Consider the following 21,777-nt stretch of genomic DNA (forward strand, 5'->3'; position numbering starts at 1 on the left):
TTAGTTCCTATAAAACAATTCACAAAAACCTTAGTAATTGCAACTCACAGAGTGAGTTGGCTCTTTGTGTCATTCTTTATGGACATGTTTTAGTATTTCAGAAGGACATAATAATGTTTGATTTTAATTTAGAGAAATCAAAAAAGTAACATGGAAAATTAGTTCTATTTCTAAACTTGAGCAAATGTATGCCAAATTGTTGCAAAATCATGTCAGAGGAGGAATGGAAGGTTATACAAGAGATAAGAAATGAAATGCTATTTGTTAAGCCAATAAGAGATACATTAATTTCTTCCTGAAAATACTGGGTATATACCTTACAAAGTCTTTACCTGCCATTGTGCAATATTTTTTGCTTGAGGAAGAGAGTGACTATAGATAGACTACTTCAGATACACTAACTCACCAAAAAGCATATGTGTCAAATAGGAAATGTCAGAAAAAACTGAGAGTACATATAAGACCATATAATGTGGGAACATACACAACAGTTCAACCAAATATACCTGTAGTCTATTGTTTGGTGACAATGGTGACACAGCAGATGCCTAGAGAAAATAAAAAGTAGAAGAATTGAACAAATATAGATTGTTATTTTTTTTGCTTGTTTGTTTATCAACTCTGTTAACAGTATGGATCTACAAATGATAGGGGATATCCTGAGGTGAATAGATCTTTGTTTCTATGTGTTTAATAACCCTTTCTTACATTAATTTTTCCAATATTTCTTTTGAAACTCATTAAAGGTTTTTGCATCTGCATCTTGTGAAAATGACATCCATGGAGTAATCATTGATTATATGAAAAAGTATTTCATGATCTCTGTTCAAAAAATGTTAGTTAATTTCTTTTGATGAAATAATAATTGTCCCCAGATCTTGTGCTATTCACTATTTTCAGATGATTCACAATTTTACAAATCTTCATCATTAAATCCTATTTAGTCTACTTCAGACTCCTACTACATTCTCCTCCCTTTTAATTACTTGTCATGAAGAAATTTTCTAAATATTCTGATAATCCTTGCCAAAGTAACTTTTCAAATTTTCTATACCTTGAAGAGTAAGAGAAGAGTAGGCCTGAATGAACTCTCACTGTTATATATCTAGACTTGCAATCGTGAGTTTTTGTACTGGTTCACTATTGTTTTCTCTTGTGTTCTTTTTTTTTTTTTTATTAATAACAATTCGTAGCATGTCTTTCTAAGCACCAGAGAGCACAGAGCTAGAATTTTCAAAGAACTATTCACCATAACAGCAAAATCTCTTTCAGGAACTGTAATAGCTAATTTACATCTCAGCTTTGAATATATATAGTCAATAATTAATTTTAACCATATATTCATTATTTTGTAGTTATCAATTTAATTATCCAGTTATTAAGTATTGCAGATACCCAAGAGATATCTCACAGCTGATAAAACTGTATATATCTTGAATATTTTTGTGTTGTTAATTTTCTTCACTTTATAATGTACTCCATTTTCCAGATCATTTATAAATCAATTGAATAAGACTAGGAAAAATCTTCTATTTTGGAGGCTGGTCATTTTTTTATCCTTGTTTCTCAACTCCTAATTAGGTAGTTACCCATGCATGAATCTAACTTCTTATGTAATGACAGCTTCATTTACTTTAGCCTTTTGTAACAGCCATTTTTGATACAACACACTTCAGTAGAAAAAAACTTTGAAAAGCTATATCTGGATAAGGATAGATTAAAAAACTTGCTCCACTGTAGATCTCATCTTAGTCAAAAAAGAATCCTCCAGGTATTGTAAAATGGCATTACATCTAGATTCTCCAGTTCATCAAGAAGGCAAACAAATTTTAAAAAATTCATATATATATATAAAATCAAAATCCATCCTTCATAAAAAAAAGAGAACATGGAATCATGGAATCATAGAATCACTCAGGTTGGAAAAGACCTTAAAGATCATCAGGTCCAACCACAACCTAACCATAGTACCCTAACTCTAACAACCCTCTGCTAAATCATGTCCCTGAGCAACACATCCAAACAGTTTTCAAACACATCCAGGAATGGTGACTCAACCACCTCTCTGGGGAGCCTATTCCAGTGCTTAACAACCCTTTCTATAATAAAGTGTTTCCTGATATCCAACCTAAACTTACCCTGGCACAACTTGAGGCCATTTCTCCTCGTCCTGTCACCCGTCACCAGTGAGAACAGACCACCCAGCTCTTACTTGAGGCAAAGCCTCACCAGTACCAAGTACAGGGGCAGGTCCTGCTACCACACCATTCCTGATACAAGCCAAGATGCCATTGGCCATCTAGGCACACTGCTGGCTCATATTCAGCCGACTGTCCATCGGTTCACCAACGTCCCTTTCCACCAGACAGCTTTCCAACCACTTCTCCCCAAGCCTGTAGGGTTACGAGGGGTTGTTGTGACCAAAATGAAGGACCTGGCACTTGGCCTGATTGAAACTCATACAATTTACCTTAATCCATCCATTCAGTCTATCCAGGTGCCTCTATAGTGCCTTTTTCCCCTCAGGTACATCAACACTCCCTCCCAACTTGGTGTTGTCTGCAAATTTACTGAGGGTGCACTCAATCTTCTCATCAAGATCATTAATAAAGATGTTAAATAGAAGTGGCCCCAGTACCGAGCCCTGGGGGACACCCCTTTTGACCAGCCACCAACTGGATTTTACTCCATTGGCCACAGCTCTTTGGGCCTGGCCATCCAGCCAGTGTTTCATCTAGCAGAGGATACGCCCATCCAAACTGTGGGTAGCTAGCTTCTCCACAAGAATGATGTGGGGGACAATGTCAAAGCCTTTTCTGAAGTCCAGGTAAACCTGTTCGTTTTATTTTGGAATGCCGCGGTTGGGTGCATTGACCCCGGTCACGGTCACCCTGTGGGAATTTAATTTATTTGCATTTGTTTTGTTACCTGGTGACAGGTGACGACTTATCTTCATCCACTAAGCGAGTCACCTTGTCATAGAATGAAATCAGGTTTGTCAAACTGGATCTACCATTTGTAAACCTATGGTGACTGGGTCTGATCCCCTGGTTGACCTTTAAACGGTCCACGATGGCTCCCGAGATTATCCATTCCATAATCTTCCCAGGCACCGAAGTGAGATTGATAGGTCTGTAAGTTACCAGGATCATGTTTCCTGCCCTTTTTGAAGATGGGTTTCACATTTGCCGGTCTCCAGCCTGCCAGGACATCCCCAGTTAGCCAGGACTGCCAAAGAATGATGGAGGGTGGCTTGGCAACCACATCCACCATCTCCCTCAACACTCTAGGGTGCAATCCATCTGGTCCCATGGACTTGTAAGCATCCAGCTTTCGCAGCAGGTCCAAAGCTATCTCGTCATGGATCATGAAGGGCTTATTCTGTTCTCCATCCCTATCTACCAGTGCAGGAGGCTGTGTTCCCAGGACGTAATAAGTCTTACTATTAAAGACTGAGGCAAAGAAGTACCTCAGGCTTATTTTAATCCTTGGCGACCAGGTTGCCCTCAGCGTGCAACAAGGGATGGAGATTCTCTCTAGCCCTCCTCTTGCTGTTGATGTATTTATAGAAATATTTATTGTTGTTCTTTACCTTAGTGACCAAGTTCAGTTCTAGCTGGGCTTTGGTTTTTCTTGCCCACTCTTCCAGAGACAATAAACTTTCCTTTTGTTCTTGAGTTTCAATCAAAGGTCTCTGTTCTGCCAGTCCAGCCTCCTTTCTTGATGGCTTGTCTTCTGTGATTTGGGGATGGTCAGCTCCTGCAGCTTTGAAATAACTTCCTTAAAGTATTCCCAGCCTTCCTGGGCTCTCTCTCTCCCCAGAATTACCTCCCAACGGGCCTTCTCAACCACAGTCCTAAAGGGTTAAAGTCTGCCCTCCAGAATTCCGAGGTGGCCATTCTGATAACTCCCCTCTGTGGTTCAACAACAACTGAGAAATCTAGCATCTCATGATCACTCTGCCCCAGACGGCCTCCAACCATTACATCCCCCACAAGTCCTTCTCTATTAACAAACAGCAGGTCCAGGATTTTGCTTCCACTTGTTGGCTGCTTCACTAGCTGTGTCAGGAAGTTATCTCCCACACACCCCAAGACTGTTCCCTATCTGCTGTATTATAAATCCATCAGATATCTGGGAAGTTGTAGTCCCCCACAAGAACAAGGGGGAGTGACCTTGAGACTTCACCCAACTGCCTATAAAGTGTCTTGTCCACCTCTTCATCCTATCCTAGTTGGGTGGCCTGTAGCAGACTCCCACTATAATGTCAGTCTTATTGGCCTTCATTTTTAATCTGACCCTTAAGCTCTAAGCCCTATTGTCACCACCACAGATTTCCATACATTCACATTCTTTCTTAACATAAAGGGCTACACCATCGCCTTTCCTGCCTTGTCTATCTCTTTTGAAGAGTCAATAGCCCTCCATCACAGCTCTTCAGCTATGTGAGTCATTCCACCACATTTCTGTGATGGTGACTATATCATAACTTTCCTACCACACAATGGCCTCCAGCTCCTCCTGTTTATTATCCATGCTGAGTGCACTAGTGTAAAAGCACCTGAGCTGGGTCTTCTTTTGAGTGGCAGCAGTCCTAATACCCTCATGACCATACTCAGGTGTTTCCATAGCCACCAACCCTTGTGTTCTTCCTACAAAAGGGTGAGTCATCTTCCTCCTTCACCAAGACATAAGACTGTGGAATCTTATTGCACATCCCTCTCCTACAAGCACTGGGTAGCTACATGCAGCCTACCTAGTTTAAAGCTCTATCAATGAACCTTCCCAGCTCCTGTCTTAAGACACCATTCCACCAGTGGCAAAAGCTACTTCTATCAGTTGCCAGCAGGCCTGGTCTCATGCAAACAGAGCAGAGGTCAAAAAAACCCAAACCCCTGCTGGGCACACCAGTCTTGGAGCCAGGTATTAATCTGTTGGCCCATCATACTGTCATTCCCAATATCTGGAAGGATAGAGGAGAACACAACTTGTGCTCCTGAACCCTTTACCTGTTGCCCCACGGCTCTGTTGTCCTTTTTCATAGATTTTAGGGAATTTCTTCCTATTTCAATGATGCCTACCTGAAACAAAAATAGGAGATATTAAACTGAGGGCCGAATTAGGAAAGGCAGTTTCTTCCTTATATCTTTAACTTGGGCTCCTGGCAACAGACTCCCTGTGTAGAAGGTCTGGTTTACCTATGGCAATGACAATGACCCGTCATTTTTTCTTTGTCAATGAGGTTTTAATGCTAAGTGAGGTGTGGTTAGACTTTGTAAAACCACCAAGACATCATCACCACCACTGTCCAGTTGTTCCTGCAGAGCACTGTACTTGTTCCGCAGGGGCAGCTTGGGAGGCAGTGGAATCTCTGGGAGGGCGCACCTGCATTGCCGAGGAAGGGCCTTTTGCCACTGCCCCACACCCCCCAATTCTTCACAGTTATTGCTACGGGGAGCAGAGGGCAGGGGGTTCACTGCAGCAGGAACACTGTCTGCCTGCTGGTTCCCCACTGTCACCTGTTTGCAAGGTGTCAGGGGGTGACATGCTCCATGTGGAGCCTCAGCTGGCTGCCAAGATCTCAGGGCTGATAGGGTTTGGCACCACCAATCAATCTCCCTCTCACAGTCCCTATGCTCCTCAGCCTCTCCACTTCCTCCTTCAAGTCAACCACAGGGGTGAGTAAGTCATTTAGCTGGTCGCATCTTACACAAGCGCAACACGAAATTTTCCAGATCATGAAGGTGTTGGATCACGTTCTATTATTATTCCTATAAATGCAATTTAGATATTGGCCAGCCCATATGCAAATCAATGGCACAGATCTTCTAACAGCAAGAACCACAGTGCCAACCAGTAAGAAATATGAGACACTGAATCATTGTCAACACTTACTAATGAGAAAACAGAAGTTCAAACACAGCAATGAAGTCCTGACTAGTTACTTTAAGGAAATCCAAACTTTTACCAAAATAATTTGTATCCTCTTTGCTTTATTCCATCTAGCATTTATACAGTAACTGCTACAGTTTACTCTGCTTGTCACATATCCCATAGCAATTCAGAGACTAAAAGGCATGCAGGTTTTCACATTACTAGAATGTTTGCTAATGTATTCCATGATTACAGACAGTAGTGTTTCTTCAGGGAGATGGCTTGAGCTTTGCTCCCAGTCAATTTCTCATGTTGTTTTGAGAACAGGAGTCAGGGATCAAGATCAAAGAATATTTAAATGTGGTTAATAAAAATGTCTAGTTTAGGTGTTTTGCATTATTTATCTCATTCTTTATTCAGACTGATATGGCTTCTGGATCATGGTGAAGTGTTTTTATTTTCTGTCTTTGAGCCGGAATTCTTAGCCACTGGCAACAAAATAGTGCCAATAATCTCAGCTAATGAGGGGGAGAAAACAATATGAAAATTTATTATTTGAAGATAAGAAACAGTGAAGGATTCTTTCTCACTTTTGTTTCTCTGTCTGTTGTTTCAGATTTGATTTATATTCTTTATATTCATTTCCTTTCTGTTTAGAACGTGAACAATGTAGACATATGACAACATATATGGCAAGAGGTATAAATAAACACCAGACACTTACATTAATAGTACCAGAAAGAATTTACAAGAAGACAAACTACATGAAAACCACTGTCAACCTGGATAAAAATGTCTATAAATACACATGTACAGCTCTGACATTTTATTCCAACGTATGACTCAATATAACCCTGCAACAATGAATGCCCTTCTATTTCAAAAATGATCAAAACATTTAGAGCTGAATTCTGATATGTTTATTCCAACTTAGTGAAAGTTTATTTTGAAAATGAATCCACTGGCTAAGAAAAATTTGTGGAGCTTGTAGCCCTTCAGATGGAAGTATCAGACTACAAGTTAACTGAGAAATTTGTAATTTTTTATCCTTTCCTTGTTTTTTGACACCTGATTTCTACTTACTTCAGAATAACATGTCACTGAATATCAACTAGAATGTCTACAGCTTTGCATGAAAAAAAAAAGCAACCTTTATCAGATATCTCAGACAATGAAAAAAACCATTGTCAGTTCTAACAAAAGATCAACTGTACCTAGTGTAACAAAATTTTTAAATCTGAATTTATGTGAGGAAAGCGCCTACTTTATAAACATTTTGCTTAGCATTTGGATGTGTCTTAAGTAGCATTTCAAAGAGATTAAAAATGTGACTCAGTACGACAGAGAAGGTGGAGCATGAGTTGAGTCATAGCAGAACAAATGAAGGTCTGTCTAAACCAGGACATCTTCTCCCACAGCTTCTTAAAACAGCAGTTTCAAAGGATTAAAAAAAAAAAAAAAAAAAAAGAGAAAGTAATAACTCTAGCAAAATGTGTGGAATTAGAGTTGCAGAGGTGAAGTAAAGAATGCTTTTCACATAGCTAGGTTGGGTTCTTTAGTATCACAACTATGATGGATTGATGACATTTAGGACATCATCTGCAGTAGATTGTTCACAAATTCTATTCTTCAGGTGACCACTTAGCCCTTCCCCAGCCTATTTGCTTTAGTATGTTTTGGAAGCCAAAGGTAAACATTCTAAATATTCTCTTACCTATTCTCTCTTTCATATAGGGATTTTTACATTACTGTCTGCTTTGCATTCAGGCACAGTCAATGGCACTGGATTCCACAGTTCAGCAGAATCTACAAAGCAGATATTTATAAAACAGATTAAAAAAAAAGAAACAGAAAAAAATAGATGGAGTCACACATGTTTGCAAATAATTAAAAGACAGCTATGAGGTCAATACTTATATTTATTTGCTTATTATAGAATTACAAATACGTATTCATACATTCATAAAAAAATTATTCGTAAGTGACAGGAAAGTGATTCTTATAGCTTTCTCATATTTTATACCAAAATGGTGTGTATATAAGTCTTATTATTTCTGTACCTTTTTAATGTTCTGAAATCCAAGAATGCAATATTTGAAATATGAACCATATGAATACAAGGCTGTGAGTCACTGAAAGATCTCAGCAAATTTCATAACTAGAAGTCAAAAGATTGAATGGTTTTTAAAGCATTGTAGAACTCAGAGATTGAAATATAACTGGGCATCTAGTGGAAAGCCATTTGTTATTATTTGTAATATTTATATAATATTTATATAATATTTATCTGATCATACAAGATTTTTCCAAAATTAAACATCCCTGTATCTTACTTTTGTAAAGAAGGACAGTATGTTATAGGCAAACAATGATACAGATGTTTTCTCTTATGTAACTCTATTAATAAGGTGGAATATCAGTATGGTGAGAGTAAATGTGATAGTTCACTTTGCCCCTTTAAAGACTTAATCAGAGAGCACTAGACATGGAGATTATATTGAAGCTCACAAAAAACCCTGAATGATAATAACTTCTGGAGCTTCATCTATACAACATTATTAAAATGGAGAAACAAGCTGATAAATTAATCTAAATGGCAAATATTTGTCCAAAATAAGGAAGCTGGTACATTTACTTGTTTTCTTTCAAGTCTAAAGTCCAAAGGCACCTTCTGAAGATTGGCCTATTTTCTTAACTTAAGGAAAAGCAGAAATAGGTCAATTCTGAACATTTTGAAACTGCAAATTCTTTCGGACTCTTGTCCACACTGTTTTCCATCTGCGTACTAAACTGAATAAGGAAACCATATTTTTGAAATGCTTGTACTTCAAGCCTTATTATCTTGACTTTAGTGAATTTCTTTTTGAGCATGGTATAGAAATGGCAGAAGCCTTGGACCTTTATGTAATTTCAGCTAAGCAGAAGTCTGGATTAACTACTGATGTTAAAATATATTTTGTGAAGTTGAAAGATAGTGGAAAAACAAAACAGAGTAAAAATTTTACAATAGTTTGAAAGCAGAAAATGTTTCTTAAAAAAAATGTATTCTCCAATACCTCAAGGATAGCAGAAGTTCATTCTATCAAATTCTTTGATATACATTTTAAAACATGAATAAAAAATAGGTCTTCTGAGAAGTTTCTTCAGAAGGCTTCTACAGACAGCTACGCTTTTGAAAAGTCTTTCAAAATAACCTCCAAACATTGAAAAATTTTTATAACTATTCACAAAGTTGAAGCAAATCATACATTTTCTTTGCATCTGTCAATGGTGTTGGGATTGTTTGTTGTTACTGTTTGTTTGTTTGTTTATTTGCTTGTTTTGGTCTTCCTCTATTCTTTTCTACATCTGTCTTGGGGATCTAGTTGACTCTTTTTGAATCAAAATAGTCTCAATATCAATAGATTCTTGAAAAAGCAGGAGTGTTTCTTTTTGCACACTAGGACTACAGAGGAATAATCCACTGTTAAAAGTGTAAAATATATATATATATTTTATTGTATTATGACCATACTATGCACAGCATATGTAGTATTGAATGACATATTCTCTAAAATAGTAGAAGGACTAAATGCAGTGGTGAGAAGCTTAGATGGTGCTATCCATAAGAAAGAACAAAAAACACAACAACAAAAATGATTAAGTAGATATCCTGATTTTTAAAAATTCTGATGCATAGCAAATTAATGATGCTTACTCTTCATATTTCATATGAAATGGACATTAATTACCCATGCATGCATTAGTGGTTTACAGTTCATATGGCACTACTTATAAATAATCATTAGAAAATGCTTGGAGAGGTTTCTTCATTTGACAAAATGAATCAAAAACTCTGCTCTAGCTGATAAGTTAGGCAAGAAGTACATCTGGGAAAAAAATTATCTCAAAGACTGGAGAGAAAAAAGAAATGAGAATTAAAATTTTGTTGGAGAATGAATCCATATAGTGAAAATATTAAAGAATTCATTTCTTTTAGAGATCAAAGTTAAGAGAATTGTCTTGATTACAGAAAGTAGAGTACCTCTAGAGAAATGAAATACTGAATGCCAATGGGGTCTTTAAACTGCTACATACAAAAACATATTATCCAAGAGATAGATATTGAAGCTGTACACTCAGAAGCTGGCCACGGGGATATTCCATACTGTATATGTCATGCAGAAGAATAAAATGTAAGTGCTGTCTCAGTGGGGATGCCTTCTGCTCAGGGTCTGTCTGAGCATTGGTCAATGAATAGTGAAAAACTGTGCTGTGCATCATTTGTTTTGTGTATTTCTTCATTATTATAATTTCATTATTATTATTATTATTATTATTATTATTATTATTATTATTATTATTATTATTATTATTATTATATTCCTTCATTTTCTGTCCTATTAAACTGTCTTTATCTCAGCCCATGAGCCCCTCACAATGGTTGGGGGGAGGCAAGAAAATGGCTCTGTGGTGTGCTGCCTGCTGGATTAAACAAAAACAGATGGACAATTCACCAGAATTTTCTTCACAAGTCTACAAGTCCTTCTATTTGAGCACTGTTTTTCATAATCTTAACTAACATATCAGTACCTCCTTGCTTTTCAAGGTATTCCTTCCTTATTTCATCATTATTATTATTATTATCATTATATTATATAATTTTATTCCTTATTTTCTATCCTATTAATCTGTCTTTGTCTCAACCAGTGTGTTTTACCTTTTTTTTCTTCTTTTTTTCCCTATTATCTTTCCCATCCCACTGCAGGAGATTGAGTGAACAGTTGTGTAATGCTCGATTGCCTGTTGGCTAAACCACATCTACTTTGAAGCATGAGTTGTCAACTATTACAAGTATGGAACATCCCATTTTGACTAACATAATGCAGCACTTGAAACTAGGACTGTGAAAGTATTTATCACTTTTACCTGTCCATATTGATCCCTTCCAAGAAGGTTGCAAGCTTTCTGTGATAGGCAGCTGAATAGGATACATGCAAGATTCTGAGCTGAACTGCTGCACTGGATTGAGGCTCCAGTCTCTTCGGGGGCGTGGGTTTTTTTTTTTTTTTTTTTTGGTGCTTTTGCCAGTTCCTACCAGTGAGGCTTATCTCGGCCTCCAACACAGTCAATTCTTGAGAGCCCCCAGTCACTCCAGAAATATGGATTGATTCTGTCCCTTCATAAGTTGAGGGCATCAGAGTGCACTGTGCACCGGTATCCACCAATGCCTTATATTTCAGTGGTTCTGATGTGCCAGGCCATCGGATCCACACAGTCCAATAAACTCTATTATCCCTTTCCCCCCCCTGACTGAGGGCAGGGCCCCTCTATTCATTACCTGTGGTAACCGGAGCAACTGCACTGGCGGTTGATCTGCCTTGTAATTCTCTCACCCGTGCTCGTAGTACATGAGTAGCTTGGTCGTGCCACTTCCTCATGTCTTCTCCATGGTCACGTAAGTAACGCCACAAGGCAAGTCGCGATGTAGGATTCCTTCCTGGAGCTGGAGAGCGTTTGCCTCTAACAGCTGAGATTTTTGATTTTGCACCTGAGAAGGAGGGTTCATCATCTTTAGTTAGTTGGATCCACATTTGTTCCATCATTTCCTTCATCTCCTTCAGTAGACTCTTTTGACTGTTCTGATCTTCATCAAGCGTTTCTGATACTTCTACAGGTTTGTCACGATTCATCAGTGAAGACACTTGCTCTTGGACTTTATTCAGTTGCTCCGTCATTTGTGAGATGGCGGCGATGGCGGCGCGAGTTGGGGGTAGCTGTTGTTCATAGCTTTGGAGCATAAGAATCAATTCATAAACTAAGGGGCTTCTCTGTTGGTCCTGGTATCTGTCCGATGCGGCCAATAGTGCAGAGTCGTATCTGGCTGGTGCTGTTGATGTGAGTTGCTGCCACATTTCACGCGTTGTTCTCACTCTCTCAGGGTCATGGCCTTGTGGGTCGTTAAAAACACAGTTCGGGTCATACAACATTTCCACCACGGCTATTTCCCTCAAATACTGGATACCCTGTTCAACTGTATCCCATCTTTTCGTCACAGGCTTCAAGCCGCTTTTGAAGGGGTACCTTTCCTTCACAGCTGTTAATACTCGTTCCCAGAGGGAGGCAGCCCCATCCAGACATCGACTAATTCCTCTGTCAATAGCTGGATCTCTGGCAATGGCTCCTAGTTGGCGAGCTTCGTTACCATCTAGAGACAAGCTACTGGCCCCGTCGTCCCAACAGCGAACTAACCAGGAAACGATAGTTTCATTTGGGCGCCGTATAAATTCCTTTCTTGAGCCTTGGATTTCAGTCATCTTCAGAGGCCGACGAGTAGTAATAGAAACTTCCTCTTCATCACTCTCTTCTGCATGTCTCTTAGTTTTTCCTTTTGCCTTTCTTGATGTTGGTGGTTTCGAGGAGGGCCCCTCACCTGGATCTTCCTCCACCTCCTCCTCCTCCTCTTCTTCTTTTTTCCGTTCTAGACGCGAGGACACTCGTTTCCATTTCTTGCCCTCCACAGGGGCAACTGATATTGTTACTGGTGTCTCCTGTAATTGATCAGATTTGACTTCCCCTTTGGCTTGAATCTCAGCTCGGAAACTCTCTCTCTCCAAAACAGTATTATATATGGCACGGTAAGCACAAGCCAAACCCCAAATAAGTTGTACCTCCTTAGATTTACCTAAGCCGCACTGCCCCTGTTCCAAATACTGGCTAAGTTTCTGGGGATCCCACAGGTGCTCAAGAGTGAAATCCCATGACATTGCGGGTCCCCATGCTTCTAAGATTTTTCCTAAACCTCTCCATATTCCCTGCCAGTCAGCATTCTCTAGTTCTGGAGGAGACTCCTTCTGCTTACTATTCCTGTATAGGACTACATTCAGGGAGAGTGATATTACGACCACAAGCATGAGAGTTAAGTCAGCATTGGAAAAACGTCTGATAAACCAAAAGGAAAACCTGGAAACTGGTTTGAACATCGTGTGGTTTGTAAAATTAGCTATTCCATCTGGGATGTAGTTGCTTGTGAAATTAGCCATTCCATCCGGGATGCAAATGTCAAAATTCATATTAAACATTGCATATAGGTACCAAGATAGGTACCATACAGGCGTCTCCATCAGTGCCTTTATGTAGTTATATACGTACACCATTCCACAACAAGTAAAGATGACATTGATGATTGGCCAGTAGGTCACGAGAAACACCATAGTTTTTAATCCCCTACTCAGCGCTCCCACGAAAAAGAGTGGGTTCATCGCTGGTTTCTGCTCAAAAAGGGTTAATGAATTGAAACTAACAAGAGGGGGGGGGGAAGGAAAAAAAAAGGCACTACTCAGACTAAGCAGTGCTCAAAGTTTACAAATATCCCAGAATACTGGCAGTACGCCTGGTCTTTCAAGGTCAAGTTTTCCAGCACAAAAACCTGAACTACTGATAATGCTCCCTAACGAAGCTCTCTAAGAGCAGAGAGCGAGATTCGTTCTAAGAGCCAAAAAGCAAAAACCAAAAAAACAAAAGGCAACTATGCCCGCATCCTCCACCAAAATCTGTCACGGAATTAACTAGATCAGTTTATGCCCGTGACAGGGGGCAGTAGGCCCCTGCCCTCCCCACCCCCCGCCTGGGCCCACAAAATGGGAAGGTAGGGGGAAAAGGAAAAAAACAGCGGCAACAATCTATGGAGGTAAACTTATTTTACTAACTATGATATCGGAATGCAAAATAATACAATATAATACAATCTAATTGAAATTGAGACTAATAAATCAAATAAGATATGAGAGAGAGTTCCCGAGACCGAGTCAAACCTGAAAAAGCTTGGAACGGCTAGGAAAGCACCTCCAGCACCCACTGCCAGGCAGTAAGAGACCGCCCCCCCCGGAAGGGTCAGATCCCGTGACTTCCGTAATGTATAGGGATAGGTACGTAGAATTAGAGCATTAATACTTCCAGTACATGATGTTTTGATGTGGAATATTGAAAATCAAATAAGCAAAAACCAAAACCATGACAACTGCTTTGTCCAGCGAGATGAACAGGAGGCAACTACAGCTCCTTTTAATATGACAAGCTAAGAAATAGTGGCCATTCAGAAAGTTCTGCTTCTGAAATCAGTCGTATCTAGGAGAGTAAATCAAGGAAGAAAGCAGGTGATAGCTATTTCAGTACTGCACATCCAGAATGTAGTGTCCTAAGAGTAGACACAAAGAGAGATTAATCTACTTCATCTTAGATACTTTTTTCTTTAAGTTACATTTTTAAGTCTGAGCTCTTCTTACTGTCAGACAGAAATTGGCATTTTCTATGTGTGATTGAAATCATTTTTGTTGTCAAGGTCATCAGTGGAGAGATTTATAGAGAAATTCAGAGCACCCAGTTAAATGAAACCCACTCTCTCCCAGCTCCACCAGTGCTTCTTTGAGTATGAGATTGTCTTACATATGAGAGGAGCAGAAGGAAAAGAGAGATGTCAATATTTTTGTGTACTGTTTCCCAAGGTGATTATTAACACTTAGTAGAAATTTCCAGAAACTACCATGGGTTTTCTTTAGAAGTGCACATACAACTGAAAATAATTTCTATTAAGCGGATATAAAAGGAATATTGTAATGTAACTTAGATTTGTAGGAGAGTTTTTTGTTTGTTTGTTTGTTTTCAAGTGCTTCTGAGTGGTGCTACACTTAATAGAGAAAAGTTAGGTCAACACTGTATTAAACAAGCCACTGAAGTACAAAATTTAAATAGGTAGTTTTATTCATTCACCTGGCATTTAATCTAACTGTTTTTCATTAAAATAATCTATGGTGTATGAAATGATACAGACTTGGAATATTTCAATATTATTTTTAGGTTAATTTTCTATTCCTGAGAGATCTTAGTGATATTATTTTTTTTATTTTCCATTCTATTGTATGATCAAATAAAACTATGTACAAATTTTGGACTGTAGATACAAATGAGAATATTATGCTTTTGATAGTTCTGTGAGTTATTCAAAGTCATATTAGCCACATTTGGTTGGATTTAAGTAAGTCTACCACTTATTCCTTTATCAATATTTTATATTACAACACCAAATAGTTTCAGTGTCTTCTCCCTATCTTGTTTATCTTTTGAATTTAAGCATCTGGTTTTCACGAGAAAGCTGTCCTTTGTCAGGGTGTTGTTTTGTTTCTTTTTTTTTTCATTTGTTGTTGTTATTTCTGAAGTTTGTCAAGCAGAAAAAGAAAAGCAGCAGATCACTATACAGCTATACATTTAAAAGGAAATTCCATTATTTTAGAAGTAACCTTGATAGAGCAGAAGAACATAAAAATAATTACTTTTTAGGAAAGCCATTACTGCATTGAAAATGGAGAGAATTTGAATGCTTCATTGTGGTCATTTTGCAGCTTCTAGTAAATGTCATTGATGACCAAATTTCAGCAACAACTGGCTGAAGTTCAATATGTGAAATGAGTAATACTATTCCTATTTTTGCCTTTCATCATGAAAAATGTCAATAAATAAATGTATATTTTCCATACTGAAGTATTTCCCTCTTTCCTTAAAATATAGACTCTGAGGTAAAGCTTTGCAACTGCTTTACGGATACAATAGTAATACAGAATGAAAAGTCAAAATTTTTCTCTTATATAATGACAAAAACATTGAGTAGGTTGTTAATTAAACTTGGTCACTTTCACCTGCTGAATAATCTTTACCACAAATGCCCATGACAATAATTTCATTTACATCCCATAGCATCAAGATTGAGAGGAGTCTCAGCAAGTGTGCAGAATGCTGGAGAACATATGCTGCATCCATTTTCTATGATCACATCTGTTATTCACCTTAAAAGATATCAAATAAGAAGTATTTTATTATTATACCTTCCTGAAGGTAAAGTCAAACTGACCAACACATTTCAGTGCTGTTCCTGTGACAGCAGACAAAAACAATTTAGCACGGACACTAATCTAGATTTTGTAACTGTATAATTGCAATGTCAAGTAAAGAATTGTTGTAGTGTTTTGTTAACTTACAAATTAGGTGATATGTATTGTCACTCTCAGTTTCTCTATGTGACCTCCAAAGAAGTCATTCATTTACTCTGTCAGATCATCATCTGTATAGTGAGATTATGTTTCATTGCCTTACAAGAACACTGGTATGTCTACACTAGAAGCAGAAGTGAGATGCTTTATATGCATCTCACAAATCAAATTAGACAGCCTCTGAGCTGGAGAAAGACTTGTGACTGGCCAGCCTAGAGTTTTGCAAGAGATCATATACAGCTTCATCTATACACTTGTATAGACATGTTTAAATAGACACTTTTAGCCTATGGCAAATATTCCCAAAATCACATACAGTCAATCAAATTATATTTTCTTTGTTCAGTTTATCTGTCATGGATCTAGAAGATAAAATAAAAATATCACAAAAAATCAGTATCTTCCAATACATGACACAATCTTAAATTTCCATAAATATAGGTATATCATCTGCAAGCAAGTATGGTAAGCAGTTTAATTATGTATTGTAATGATCCTCAGCCATGAAAAATCACCCATTCCACCAGATCTAAAACAGATGCCATGGCTCTCTCTGTTTGCCATTTTCTTTCCTTGCAAAAGTACCACAGTAGAACAAGAAAAGCTCTCCAGAGTTACTCTTTCTCCCACAGCATCTTGGAATGGTTTTTAAGGAAAGGATTCTATTCTTTCAGGATGTTGTGAACAGATCTTCAGAGCATAAAAACAAGACAGAATAAAAATATCTCTATTATATGCAGTTTTTGATGACCTTTTGGTATGGACTGATTTCATACAATATTTGTGCAGGAGAACTCTGGGAATAAGGTATAATAAATTCATAATTACACATTATTCTTTTTTATTATTATTATTTCAGAAATACTATTGCTTTAGAAGCTACTTCATAAGAGGGAGAGAAGCATTTTTACAACAATGTAGGACCATTATTTTGTGGCTGCCTCAGCCTTAATAGGCCAGTAATCTCCTAAACAAACAAACAAACAAATAAACGTCATAAAAATGAAAGATAAGTCAGGGGACAATTGAAATAAAAAATAAAAGCAGTTTGTAATGGACAAATAGTATTGGCACAAGAGTGAACTTGAACACCTTCGGATGAAGAAAGCCTTTAAAACAGCAGAAAGTAAATTATACCATCTGTTTAAAAAAAAAAAAAAAAGAAAGAAAAAAAAAAGTGACTTCTCAAAGCACTTTAAAGGCTTCACAGTGTCTCCAGTGCCTCTTGCATCATGTCTATTATTGCCCAAAAACTGCTTCAGAAGAACAGCCCACTGAGACATATAGTCTCCAGTTGAAAGTAATCATTATAAATACATCTGAAAATATAGCTGAACTTTCAAAATCTCATCACATACATTCCACACAATCCCAGAGGTTTGTGATGGCAAAATCTACTAAAGTTTAAACAAGCGATTTCAAATTAAAATATCTGATTTTTATTTTTATTTTTTTCAAAAATATCTACACAGAATACAGCAATGATAAAATAAATTCAATAGGACTTTAAGAATGAATTTCTTTCAGTATTCAACCCAAGACTTGTATCATCTATATAGCAATGTCTAATCTGTGTACAATGTTGTCACAATTTTATGATTTTTTGTTATCAGTATTCTACATCATAACATCATGCAGTGCACTGGGAGTTAAAGTGTCAATGCTCCAGTTCCGGGTACCTGTCCCAGAAGAGAAGAACTACATTCCCCAGAAAACTGTTCTCTGTGCTGTTATCGTTTCTGCTAAGGCTATAAGGCCTTGGTAGGTCGTATGACAACCCTCTTTTTGATCGCCAACCTCTCCTCACTGCTGCTCGTCCCAACCGCACGCATCGCCTCAGTTCTAGCAAAAGGCCTACAGCTTTCAGACACTCTCTCTCATTATATTTGATTTATTAGCTTCAATTCTAATTTTATTGTATTATAGTGTGTTATCTTGCGATCCAATACTATAGTTAGTAAGTTAATTCATTTCTTCTCAGGTCATTGCCGTTGTTTTTAATTATTCAGAGTTCCCTGTTTCCCTTTTCAGGAGGCACGGATTAGCGAAATCCCTCCGCTCCGCCAGTAATGGAACCTAGTCAAACCAGCCCATAAACTGTTGACAAATTTATAGATGAAAACTAATATTTAAATTTTGGGTATAAATATGAGTCATATAAAAATACACAAAGAAGTCACAAATAGGGCCTCACAAGACAGTATCTGAGGAAAAGCTGTATAGAAACACTGTATTTAAGCTTTATTGGTGTGTGTAGGGTCTTGAAAGCAGTATGACTGAAAGACATTTCTATAAGGGAAGAAAGACAGCTACTTTATTCTTGAACTGTCAACAAAGTAAAACTCCTCAAATTGTGTTTGACAAGCAGCCTATCAAGGAGAGAGGAGAACATACTCAGTGCACAGTAGCAGTCAGTGCAATTATAATGAGACTTTGCAACCACAGCATCCTACTTTTGCATGGAGATGGCCTCATTATTTGAGTTCCTAAGTATCTTACATTTCAAGAGCAAAAAAGTGTAACCATAGACCTGTAATACTGTATTGTTGTAACTAACCATAAAATCTATGCTAAGTTCGGACAACTGCAGAAGTAAGGCTTGAAAGGCTTGCTCTGTCTGAGCTTATCTTGACCTGCCTACAGATATAATTTACCTTAGCTGTGACAAAAGTTTTTGTAACTGACCAGGTGGTGATGGCTACTTTTTTTTAAATTTTATTTATCTTGTATAGTACAAGCATAATTTTATATAGATATCGATAACAAGTAGTTATTATATGTAGAACTTACATACTTACAACCCTACCATAATGACACAGTCTGTAAAAATAATAGAAGTCTTGACATGGGGAATGCAGTGCATCAGAGTGCAGGGGGATGATGAGGGTTGGAGCATGTGCTGGTGTAGTAGACAACACAGCTATACACAACTCACCCACGATCAGTTACAGTAATGCAGATCACAGCTGTAAAAATCTATGACTAACAAACAGAACAATAGTACATAACATACTTAAAAGTTTCCATTTTTTAGTAGATTTGGAAGCAGTGTGACCACAGAGTAATTAAGAGAAAATAAAGGCTTACTAGTTTGTTGGAAATCATATGAAAAGGATTTTAACTGGATTCTACAGTGAAGAAAAACAAAACAAAAATATTTACATGAAAATCACACTCTTCCCAACAGAGGACTCCAAGTTCCAATGACTCTCACAATGAGCAGAATAAAACTACTGATTTTAAGACCATAAAGGACAAGGGAAGAATGATAACACTAGAAAATAGAGTAGATACTTTTTTTCATAATAAATACTCTTTCTGTAATAATTACATTTGAATTTAAAATATTTTCTGGACTGTTAAGATTTCAATTTCATGAAAAGTATTTTTTATCTTGAAGTATAAGGTATGTTCCTACTTTCCCATAAGCAAAATTTTGAGTAGCACAAGTCAGATGGTACAGAAGCCTGTTAAGAAATCAATGTTTGACTGTCAGGTGTCACATCCTATACTTTGTTAGTGTAAATTCAGGGAAAATATAAAAACCAGAAAGCATTAACTACTAATGGTTTAACATAAATTCTGAATTTCTGAAAGAAGTCCTGAGTTTTCTTCCCTATTTTGCATTGGTAAATTCTATAGTGAATTCTCATGATAAAGTGGAATCTTACAATAAGCTTGTATAATTGTGGTTTTATTTTATTACCTATCCCAAAATCAGAATGTTTTTTTTTTTTGTTTTGTTTTGTTTTTTCACTACAGAAACTTTCATTTTGCCATTCTGATTTATTTCTGTTAAATATTTTCATTATGAATTGTTCAGGCTTCTCAGACTTCAAGTATTTTTTCTCTGAAAAAAATTTTGCAATGTCATAAACTTAACCTCTCACTATACAGATGTACTGGAACCACACCAACATACCTCCTTGAACTTTTGTTTGGTTTTCCAATAAAAAGTCCCTTTTTCCTTCTACTGTTTTACAGTAACTTTATACAATTGCATGTAGCTTTTGGCTATCATTTGTTTATTGAGACTATTTCACTTGAGCTGCAACACCTGTTTTTCAGTCAGATCCTACATATATGCATTTTTCCAGTTCTGTTGATTCAAACAGTATTGAGATCAAATTCATTCAGTGGTCATCTGCATTAATGCTATACCCAATGCTATGTAAAAGTCTAGTTTGCTTTTGGCAACATCTCAGAATAAAATGCCAGACTGGTTTTCCTTTGTCATTAAAAACTGAAACAAGTTGCTAGGGTTTGTTTGTTTGTTTGTTTGTTTTTTAAATACATTTATTCCTCCTCAAAGTGTGTTCTGCTGATCAAAACATAAATCCTGTAAAAATTTATAGGCTTGGGTGGCAAATCCTAAAGATGTTGCTAGGCTGTAACACATAAGCAGACTGCTGGCAGCTAATCTTTCTGATTATGCAAAAAACGGAATTATAGTACAAATTACTGTTGGGCTCATAAGCTTGAATTCACCACTTCAAAAAGCAAATTCTTTCTTTTATGTTCTGTGACAAATGACCTACCTAGCTGTTCACCCATGCATTGGAACAAGCCCAGAATCTGATAGGACTGTTGATACTGGTGAAACTTGACTGTAAAAATACTCATCCACCTCAAGTGCTAGCAGATTATGTTGGTGTAATTAATGTTATTTCCTCTGTATCAGCTTTATGCTTTCATTCATCTCTGCCTTCAAATATGAGAGGAAGGAAGAAAGATTGGATCATACTTTCTTGAGGAGTCTGCCAAATTTTCACAAAATGAATGCATACATTTGTTGAAAGACAAAATTATAGCTACCATCAGTGAAATTTAATGGAATTGAAGAATAGTTTATAGAAGCCAGATTTTCAAGGTCTCACATGCTATTAAGATGTCTAGTGAGTATTAAATGGGATGTATGTGCCACCTAATACGTAAAAAAAAATAAAATTACAGAATCACAGAGTCACAGAATCACCAAGGTTGGAAAAGACCTAAAGGTTCATCCAGTCCAACCATTTGCCTATCATCAATAGTTCTCACTAAAACATGTCCCTCAGCACAACATCCAAACACTCCTTGAACACCTACAGGGTCGATGACTTCACCACCTCCTTGGGCAGCCCATTCCAGTGCCTGACCACTCTTTCAGAAAAGTAGTATTTCCTAACATCCAGCCTGAATCTCCCCTGGCGCAGCTTGAAGCCATTCCCTCTAGTCCTATCACCAGTTAAAGGAGAGAAGAGGCCACCCCGCAGCTCACTACAACCTCCCTTCAGGTGGTTACAGAGAGCAACAAGGTCTCCCCTGAGCCTCCTCTTCTTCAGATTGAACAATCCCAGCTCTTTCAGCTGCTCCTCAAAGGCCTGTGCTCCAGACCCCTCACCAGCTTTGCCATCTGGCTCGCTCCAATTTATAGGAGGGAGATGAGGTTCTTTTAATATCCACATACCCGGTGTGAGATTAAGAAACAACAGTTCATATGTTAGTCCAACCAGTTTATTATAAATCCTAATCAGGGAGATGGGGAAGGGAAGGAGGGCGATAGAAAAGATAGGAAAGAAGCAAGAATGGTGTAAAGTGGGGATAGTCACCACCAGGATCCAGCAGCGGTCCCGTTGCATGCTGTTTCGAAGGTCCGAGGCAGAAGCAGCAGGGGGGGAGAGCAATAGCATGGCCGGCCTTGGGCAACAAGCAGGCAGCAGGAAGCAGTCGCAGAGCCATTCCGGGACGAAGCAGCAGGACTGAGGTAGCAGGCCCAGGTGAGTCCATCAGCAAGCAGGAATTCCGTAGTGAGGAATCTGATGGCAGACACCTTTGTTCTTCTTCAGCATCGTGGTAGAACTCAGAGCAAGTCCAGTAGGGAGAGAGGCAGGTCGTGAGG

The 21,777-nt window shown here is 37.8% G+C and overlaps 1 long non-coding RNA gene across 1 annotated transcript; it reads right to left on the reverse strand.

Moving 5' to 3' along the window:
- Nucleotides 1-473: 473 nt before the first annotated feature.
- Nucleotides 474-7,659, reverse strand: LOC149920213 (uncharacterized). The gene is made up of 3 exons (XR_016470164.1): nucleotides 7,589-7,659; nucleotides 5,010-5,081; nucleotides 474-548 (listed from the first exon to the last, which is right to left on the reverse strand). It is a non-coding gene; the product is annotated as an uncharacterized LOC149920213 (long non-coding RNA).
- Nucleotides 7,660-21,777: the final 14,118 nt, after the last annotated feature.

Source organism: Phasianus colchicus, chromosome 1, assembly GCF_987193195.1.
Source record: "Phasianus colchicus chromosome 1, bPhaCol1.hap1.1, whole genome shotgun sequence".
Taxonomy (NCBI): Eukaryota; Metazoa; Chordata; class Aves; order Galliformes; family Phasianidae; genus Phasianus; species Phasianus colchicus.